The sequence below is a fragment of the Galeopterus variegatus genome, unplaced genomic scaffold, assembly GCF_000696425.1.
Source record: "Galeopterus variegatus unplaced genomic scaffold, G_variegatus-3.0.2 Scaffold8543, whole genome shotgun sequence".
Taxonomy (NCBI): Eukaryota; Metazoa; Chordata; class Mammalia; order Dermoptera; family Cynocephalidae; genus Galeopterus; species Galeopterus variegatus.
Window position 1 is genome coordinate 16,103 of NW_007734654.1, and position 10,346 is coordinate 26,448.

The 10,346-nt window shown below is 39.0% G+C and overlaps 1 pseudogene across 1 annotated transcript; it reads left to right on the top strand.

Moving 5' to 3' along the window:
• Positions 1-2,575: 2,575 nt before the first annotated feature.
• On the top strand, positions 2,576-4,786 carry LOC103608541 (annotated as a pseudogene). The gene is made up of 2 exons (XR_552072.1): positions 2,576-2,744; positions 4,129-4,786. The product of XR_552072.1 is annotated as an adapter molecule crk-like (transcript).
• Positions 4,787-10,346: the final 5,560 nt, after the last annotated feature.

The window sequence follows — 10,346 nt, forward strand, 5'->3', positions numbered from 1 at the left end:
GAATTTATCTTTCAATTGTGCTTCTTTTAGCATATTTATTTATTTATTTATTATTTATTTTTTTTGTCTTTTTTCCGTGTCCGGCAATGGATCGCAACCCTCAGTGTCGCCCCCGTACCGGACCGGGGACTGGCAACGGGACTGCAAGCCTCGGTGTTGCTCCCGCGCCTCGCTCAGCCAGCGAGCGGGAACCGGTCTGTATGTGGGATCCAAACCCTCGGGCGGGAGCGCCGCCGTGCTTCCCAACGGCACACTACCCAGTGCGCAACCGGGCCGGCCCTAGTATATTTATTAAAAATTAAAATTATTTTTATACAAGAAAAGTCTTTTTCCAAAACTTGTCAAGACACATTTATCAATCCAGTAGGACTAATTTAATTTTAGAAAGAATTATTTTCCCCAATTAATATTGGTTAATGAGGTTTTCTTCTTTTTCTACAGAAGAAGTAAAGCTAAGAAACACATTGGAAAAAAATGGAAGAAATGCTTGGGTTGCATCTTTAGGCTTTCTTTTCTCAAATGGAATACTAGAAGTTCAAATGTAAACTATCCCACTCTGAGTGGGGCACAGAGAAGACCACAGTCTGTCATTGATGATGAACTTATCATCTCTCGCTGCTTTTCTCTTACTGAGTGAATAAGCAGACAGCAGGGAGATTCAGCTCAGATATGACTGCAAAGCTCTTCTCCTTCCAGAAGCCTGATGAAGACAGACAAGTGGCCTTAATCTCCTTGAAAGAAAAGGGGGACTGTGAACTCCTCCCCAGGCTCTGTTCCTGGTGATGCTGGCTCCTCTGGATTCACAATTGGGCTTCAAGTGTGTTGAATGAGACACACCAGCAGCCCGATGCCTCTCTTCGCTGATCTGATGTAGGACTTAGTTTCCTAAATTGCACATACAGGATATGAGCTATCCCAATCCAGACTCAGTGAAGCAAAGCCACTGAAAAGGAGGAACTGCTTCAGGCCTTGCAAGACATTCTGGCACCAGGAACGCCCTACAGATGACACAGGCCTGTGTCTTCCTGCACGTTATCCTGTGTCACTCCCCAAAAGAGTCATCATTAGAGTTTGAAGCTCCAGGCTTTAGGTATTCTGTCCAAATGTGGGGGAAGATGGAGAGAAAGGTCCTCGGAAAAGGGAAAATAATGAATCCACAGCGGCCTAAGTATGGCTCATAGTAAAATTGGCTGAAGTTGGAGCCCTGGGGGGCTGGGCTGTGGGGCAGATTGTGAGAAGTGTTAGATCCTCAGGGGACGATCCCAGATGAGCGACCTCAGAGGTGCATACAGGATGTGATGGGCAACCACAGCCATGCAGAAAAACAAACATGCTCCTTCTTCCTGCTCATGCAAATACACGTTTCCAATGTCTCTTCCTTTCTCTGTCCTTACTTTTCTCTTTCTCTTTAATGCTTGTTCTTTGGGACGGTTCTCTTGGTCTCAACTGTGCTATTTTTTTTTTTTAATTTTCAACTGAAATTGTATATATTTAAGGTGTACAACATGATATTTTGATTTACATATACATAGTGAATTGATTACTACAGCCAAGCTAATTAACATATCCATCTCTTCACATAGTTGCCTTTGCGTGTGTGTCTGTGTGTGGTGAGAACACCTAAGATCTGTTCTTTTAGCAAATTTTAAATATGCAATGTTACTAACTGTAGCTTCCATACTGTTTATTACACCCCTAAAACTTATTCATACTACATAACTGAAACATTGTACGCTTTGACAAACGTCTCCCAATTTTCCCCACCCACCCTGCCCCCTGGTAACCACCACTCTACCCTCTGTTTCTATGAGTGTGACTTTTCTAGATTCCACGTATAAATGAGACCATGCAGCATTCACCTTTCTGTGCCTCGCTTCTTTCACTCAGAATGATGTCCTCTGGGTTAATCCACATTATCATAAATGGCAGGATTTCCTTCTTTTTAAAGGCTGAATAAAAATAACACAATTTCTTTTTCTATTCATTCATTAACTGATGTTTAGATTGATTCCATACCTTGCCTGTTGTGAATAATGCTACAGTGACCATGACAGTGCTGATATCTCCTTGAGATTCTGATTTCCTCTGCTCTTGAACACTCATTTCTGACCTGGTCCAAGCCCTCCCTGCTCCAGCTTGAGGTTTTCCGCTCACTGGGTTTTCATGTGCATTGATTTTATAAGCTTGGCTAATAGCACTGACTAAGGGTGAGGGTGGCCTGAACCACGCAGACTCGTCAGATAGGCTGTGAGAGTCCTTTCAGCATGCCAGTGAGGGACACGGAACAGCCAGCACCTGTGTGAGGGAGACACAAACTGGAAACCCACACCACCCTCCCTGGTGCCCTATGGGTTGGTCCCCACAGCTGCCAGTCTGCAAATCCAGGGCATGAAACCAGCCCTCCAGAGGTACTTCTGACACCCATCATCAAGTACCTAGAGTCATCCTGAAGTTGCTGACTGAAAAAAAAAAAAAAACACTCCATGATCTGAGTTTCAAAAGATCATGATTCTTATTTAATAAAGAGAAAATGAGGTTTAAAAAAGTTATTCTGAGGGCCGGCCCGGTGGCGCACATGACGGCCTCCGTGCCCCTGATCATCTTTGGGTGTAGACAACCATCCTTTCAGACGTTGCAGAGACTGCAGACTGAGAAGCCAGCCTTGGAGTGGAAGCTTAAGAGAGACGTCCTGGGGGTGAAATTGGGCAATTTGCAGCAACACTGGGAGGCGAGGAAGGGATCAGGTGGAAGTCCCACCAGAGAAATGTGGGCATGAGGGGAAAGCATGTGTTACAGAAATAAATACTGTTCAAAAGCTCAACGAGGACTGCCTGCTGTTTGTTGTTTATTTTGTTGCTGTATTATTACTGAGACAATTAATAAAAGCTCGTGTGCATTTAAAAATCCTAAACAATTGGAGAAGAGGACAATTTTGGAAAGATGTGAAATAATTTAACAGAATTAGCTGTAATTGATCAAAACCTTTCAGTGCATAATTCTGCACACCTGGTGTCTGATTGCACCTAACAAAACTGCAGGGCTCAGCACTCCAGAGAAAAGTGCTGGGCAGGGCGTTAGGTGCAGGTCTGCAAGCCCAAGCTCACTGTGTCCCCTCCATCTCTGGAGCATCTGGTCACATGATAAATCCCCTATGACCCCCGGCCCTGGTGTCAGGGTGTGCACATGGGGACTCTCCCTGTTTCCTGGAGGCTCCCCTCCCCCTGCCGCCTCTGTCCTTGTGCTGTGCTCACCCACTCTCCCTCACATCTTCTCATCCTCTCCATGGGGACCCTCAGGGTCTGTCTTCACAGCTGGATCTCACTGGCAGGGTGGACCCTGATGTGTTATCAGAGGTCGAATATTTTAACACTTCTTTATTTATCCAAGCATCCTTGTTTATCTTTTTTCATGGCCCGTTCTGTTTCATAGGGAACAGTCTGGTTTCCGTGTTTTATTTTTAAGTGATAATCTTAGGAATTGATTTTTAAGCAGTCAGCTTTTTTGTTTCATTCAGTTCCTATGTTCCTTTACCTAGTCAAATTTTTTTAGCTGTCAGAGATGTAATTGAGATCAGCAGTCTTAGATCGAAAAAGTCTTAAAAATGTTTTTCTTCTTTGGAACTGTGCATTCTAGATGTGAAGAGAACGAATTTGTGAGCTCATTGTAGATATCAAGCTCTCCCACCTCTTCCTGGAACAGCTGCTGGGACCTGTGAACAAAAAGAGCTCCCAGTATTTCCTGAGGTTGAGAAGAAGATTGCAACAAAACCTTGAACCTTATGCTACTCTGTAAATGGGGGAGCAACAGAACATATTGGGAGAATGAACAAAAAGTCTCCATGTTGCACTAGTCTTTGATCTTGTATGAGAGCACATTCCAGTTGGTCTGGTCTGTCACGGCCTTCTGTTCCTTCTCTGGGGCCGATGGTAATGGGCATCTTTCTTCCCAGAGGATGTTTCAGCTTCAAAGTGTGATGTCCATTTGCTATGAGAAGGGATTATTTTCTCTAAGCAGGTTTTTTTTTTGGTGATTAAATATTGACAGAATATGTGTGGGAAATGCTTAAAATCTGCATTTCATCTTCAGTATAGTACATCTTTAAGTAACACCCTGCTCTGTTTTTTCCAGGGGTGAGCCCCTCCAGACTCCGAATAGGCGATCAAGAGTTTGATTCATTGCCTGCTTTACTGGAATTCTACAAAATACACTATTTGGACACTACAACGTTGATAGAACCAGTTTCCAGATCCAGGCAGGGTAGTGGAGTGATTCTCAGGCAGGAGGAAGCAGAGTATGTGCGAGCCCTCTTTGACTTTAATGGGAATGATGAAGAAGATCTTCCCTTTAAGAAAGGAGACATCCTGAGAATCCGGGATAAGCCTGAAGAGCAGTGGTGGAATGCAGAGGACAGCGAAGGCAAGAGAGGGATGATTCCAGTCCCTTACGTCGAGAAGTATAGACCTGCCTCCGCCTCAGTATCGGCTCTGATTGGAGGTAACCAGGAGGGTTCCCACCCACAGCCACTGGGTGGGCCGGAGCCTGGGCCCTATGCCCAACCCAGCGTCAACACTCCGCTCCCTAACCTCCAGAATGGGCCCATTTATGCCAGGGTTATCCAGAAGCGAGTCCCTAATGCCTACGACAAGACAGCCTTGGCTTTGGAGGTACATAATGTGCAAAATGTAGAAAGAAGAGATCTGCTACAGGTCTCCCTTTCAGACCTCTTACAGCTTTGTAGGAATGCTCAATACAAGCACCAGCATTGTGATGTTGTTGTAGATGTCGAACCATTAAGTACTGATTTTGGCATTTAATGTTGGGTTTTCTCTTTATAGAAAACCTATTTTGGAATGAGTAAGCTTAAAATTGTGTAACTAAATGTTCTGATTGATCTACTAAACATACTTTGACTACTTTAATAACACCACCTGAATTCACAGGAATTAACCTAAAATATTTTTTCTCCTCTATATCCTAACCTGTTTCTCGCTTTCTGTTTGTCATTATCTAAAAGAAGATGGGTTCACACAGATTTGAGTGTAATAAGTGGTTTCTGTCAAAGTGCTTAAGTGGAATTTTTCCCATAAAAACATAGCATTTTTACTTTAGGGGACCATGATGTTCCTTACCATTAATTGTGTTTGTCATATAAGAATTTAGGAGGCAACAGTGAAGCATAGTACAGGTGTGAAGAGATCCATACTCAGAAGTATTAATTCCAAAGAGCAGCAAATTTACTTGGTTTTTGTTTACAGGCAAGAAACCAGTTCTTCCTAAGGAGTTAATTTTTTCCTTGTATTGTTGAATAGTTACCCTTGGTAGCCCATCTCCTTCTGGCCAACCATTACATTGCGTTTCTTCCTTTATTCCTCTCTTTAGCACTCAGCTTTGTCTCTCACTTTCTTCCTCCCTCCCTCCCTTTCTTTCTTCCTTTCTAAGTTATACAGATGGTGGTTTAGCATATAAGCTAGTACAGAAGAATTCCCATCTTTCAGAGCCTACTGATATGGTGACTTGAATGTAAGTGAGTAGCTAACTTTCATAAGCATGGGCTGAAGTTATGTGAGCACAGATCAGCAGAGGAGGGGTGAAAATGTATTCTTGTAAACTGCGATCTTTAAGTTTTGTTTTTGAGTTGTGTTCATACAGTGAGAAGTAGGAGCTGCCCTCTATCTACGTTGGAATGTCAGCCCACAGAATGAGCAAGAATTTATTTGAATCAGTCTCTGATATTACTGGATTTCAAATTTTTCTTTTAGGTTTTTTTTTTTTTTTTGTCTTTTTGTCTTTTTTTGTAACCGGCAACGGGATCACAACCCTCGCTGTTGCCCCCGCTCCTAGCTCAGCCAGTGAGCGGCCGGTCTGTATGTGGGATCCGAACCCTCGGCGGGAGCGCCGCCGCACTTCCCAAGCAGCGCACTGTAGCAGTGCGCCACCGGGACAGCCCCTAGACATGGAAAATATTAAACACACATACACAAATCAAATTTCTAGAGAGGAAACTACAATGTTTGAAATAAAAAATATACTGGATGAGATTAACAGCATATAAAACACTCCAGTGGATAAGATCAGTGAACTTGAAAATAATAATAGTAATTATCCAAAATGAAACCAGCAGAAGAAAAAAAGAATGAAAAACAATACCTTATTATCAGTGACTTGCAGATAGAGTTCAAAGCAGCCTATGTATGTATTGGTGACATCAAAGGAAAAGTGAGGGCAAGTGGCTAAGATAGAAAAGAGCTGAAGAAATAAGAGCTGAAAATTACCCAAATTTAATGTGAACTGTAAGCTCACAGATCTAAGAAGCTCAGCAAACCCCAGTCATAAGAAACATGAAGAATATTACACCAAGACACTTTATCATCAAATTTCATAAAGCCAATAATAATCTAGTATTTTATGCCTACTGAATTTTTTCTTAAAGATAGGCGAATGAAGATATTTGAGAATAAACTCTTTTCATCTGAAAAAGTTCATCACCAGCAGACCTGCATCAACAAAATTATTAAATGAACTTCTCCAAAAAGGAGGCAGATGACACTCACTGAAAATCAAGGGCTGGCCAGTTAGCTCAATTAGTGGCATGGCCTTATAATACCAAGGTCAAGGGTTTGGATCCTTGTACCAGTCAGCCACCTCCCTTCACCACCTTCCCACAAAAAATCAAGATGTATACAAAGGAAGGGAAAGCACCAGAACAGGTAGCAATGTGGGTAAACATAAAATGTGTTGCTTATTAATTCAATGTTTTGAGGACATTTGTACATATTTTGAACAAAATCGGTAACAATGGGTGCTGTGGTTTGTAACAGAAGGAAAAGTAAAATGTATGACAAAAATAGCACAAATAATGGAAATAGAGAAATAGAAGTATATTGTCACAGGTTTCTTAAACTATACATGAAGTAATAGAATTTCAATTAAATTAGACAGACAAATTAAAGAAGAAAACAGGGAGACTACAAACACTAAAGCAGGGTCTAAAGTATACACACAAACACATACACACAAAGTTAGAGCTAATAAAGCAAGAAAGATTGTAAGAGGAATAATAAAAATTAATCCAAAATAAGGTATAAAATGACAAAGCACAATATAATAGATTAAACACAATCATGTCAATAATCATGTTAACATAAATGATTTAAATATACCAATTAAAACATATACATTTTAGGGTTGGATTTTAAAAAGCAAAACCCAAATACAAGGTGTTTACTAAAAGACTTCATTTTAGAAATAAAGTCACAAATATGTTAAAATAAAAAAGAAAAAATATATACCAAATTAACAGCAATCAAAAGATTGCTGGAGTGGCTCAATTAATATTAAAGTACATTTTAAGGCAAAGAATATTACCAGGAATTGAAGGAATCATTTCATAATGATAAAGGAGTCAATTCGTTGAGGACATAGCAATCCTAATCATGTATGCAACTAATAATAGAACTTAAAAGTACATGAGCAAAATTGATAGAACTGCAAAGAGACAGATGAATCTATTATTATACTTAAATGTTTCAACACCCCTCTCTCAACAATTAGTAGAACAATGTTATCAAATTATGTCCCAATGTTATAAAATATCAGCAAGGCTACAGAAAACTTGAAAAGCAGTATCTACCAAATTTATCTAATCACGATTTATAAAATCCTTCATCCTGCAATATCAGGGTACACATTCTTTTTAGGTGCATACCAAGCCTTTACCAGAGTAGACCATTTTCTGGGCCAAAAAGGAAACATATCAATAAACTTAGAAAAATATCAAATCACACAAGGTATATTCTCTGAGCACAACGGAATTAATAAGAAATCAATAACAGAAAGACATGGAAAATTCGCAACTACTTGGAAACTAACATACTTCTCAACAACCTACTTTGCATACCAAGTGTTGGCAAGGATGAGGAGCAATTGGAACTCTCGTACATTTCTGGTGTGGATAAAAAATGGCTCAACCACAAAACAGAATGGCAGTTTCTGAAAATGTAAAGGTATACGTACCATATAACTCAGACACTACACACATATGTATTTTCTCAAGAACAATGAAAGTATATGTCCATACAAAAATTTGTACATGAATGTTCAAAACAGATTTATTTATTTTAGCACAAAAATGGAAACGACCCAAATGATCATGAGCAGGTGAATGGATAAATAAATTATAGTATATCCATACAATCAAATAGTATTCAGTAGTTTAAAAATGAATTATTGATAATGAATTATTTATCCATAAAAATATGGATAAATATCAACATAATTTTTGATTGAAAGAAACCAGAAAAAAGATTATATACTATATTATTCCATTTGTATAAAAATACAAACTAATCAAAAGTGTTAGAAATACGATCCATGGTTGCCTGGAGACAGAGGTGATGGGCGGACCAAGGAGAAGGAGAAAGGAATTACAACTGAGGATTTCAAAAAACAAATCTTTTGGGCAACGAACAAGTTCATTGTTATGATTGTGTTGATGTTTCATGGTGTACACATACGACAAAACATGTTAAAATGTCCACTTTAAATATTATTTATTTAAATAAATAAATGTAGTTTATTGTATGTCTATTCTAACTTAATAAAACTGTTTTTAAAAACACATAAAAAAACACAAAACCAACCAACAGTGTTCAGGGATAAACCGTTCAATAGCAAAACTTAACAAAAAGAAGTAAGGATGCTTGGCTCATCCTAATTCATTAGGCTACAGCTCTATCCTTAATAAAACTGTTTTTAAAAACACATAAAAAACACAAAACCAACCAACAGTGTTCAGGGATAAACCGTTAAATAGCGAAACTTAACAAAAAGAAGTAAGGATGCTTGGCTCATCCTAATTCATTAGGCTACAGCTCTATTTCATGTAATCTTTAATATTTATGTTATATTTCACAAATAGAAGGTTTAAAATCTAAAAAAGAAAAGAAAACCATGTTACATTCAATCTTGCAATTCACTGTTTCCAAACAAGAACATATGGTTAGGAGGTAAAAACTTGATGTTTTAAAAATGTCATATCCAGCTTCGTGATTTGAACCTTTGTGCTTTATGATCATTCAGTAAACAAGTAAATCTATAATGTTTTTATAAAATATACTACCTATCTTTTTAATAAAGAAATGCACAAAAAATGCACAGAAGTAAACAAAACACACACACATATACAACAAGTAATATTTCTAGAAATAAGAGGAAGGATTGAATTTCAGCCCTCGAACAAGTGAAGGGCTTAATAGACATGCATGTTGGTAAGAGGTGATCTCTCCTGGCACAGGTCACTCGATTGTGGGTTCAAACAATTTCTAGTGATGGTTTTTGCTGGTGATCAATAGCTAGGAGTATATCTGATGGCAGGTAGGAAATGCAGGGGTACAACTGGATTACCGTAACCACAGACACAGTCACTTCAACCTCAGCAATCTGTGCCCTTAGGAAAATGACCAAAGAAAAAAAGTAAAGGTCATAAATGAAAATGATTTGCAAGAGTAAAGTACGAACACTATCACATGAAACAGAAGTAAATTCAATTTTCAACATGGCTATGGGAAAGAAATATACATTACTTCTCAAAAGACTGGAGAATACCATGAAAAGGACAAGAAGAAATTCTTGCAAAGAATTCCAGCCACAAGAAACCATCCATAAAACCCAGGGGCTTGTCTCACCAGTTCCCACCCTCCAGGAAAATGTGTCCACGTCCTGTGACAAATGAATTACTAAGCACATTATGGGAAGAGTAACTGAAAAGAAAAATGTGTTCTTCAGCAGGAAATAAAAAAATATTTGGGCTTAAATGAAATGATGTCCTTAGAGCAGAGTATGGTAGTAAATAAAGCTGCCAGAATAAAATCCTAACACATTTCACAGGAAAAGAGCAACTTACATATGGGACCTGGGGGAGCAGCAACAATGATTAAAATCCCCATAGAACCTTCCAGCACTGGTGTCTGGAGGTGGGAATCAACAGTTTATCTAGACCAGCATCATCCAATGGAGATACATTACAATTTACAAAAGTTATTTTGAATTTTCCAGTAGCTACTTGAAAAAGTAAAACAAACAAAAAAAACAGGCAAAATTAATTTTAGTTATAAATTTTATTTAACCCAATAGTTACAAAATATTAGCATTTGAGCATATAACCAATATAAAGGAGTGACTAATGAGATAGTGGGCATTCATTTTTTTCATAGTAAGTCTGAAGTTCAATGCACTTTGTATTTAAAGGAGCATCTCAGTTCAGATGAGCCACATTTCAAATGCCCAGTAGCCTTGAGGCCAGTGGCTATGGTTTGGGGCAGGGGAGATTTAGACCTTGGAGATGTATA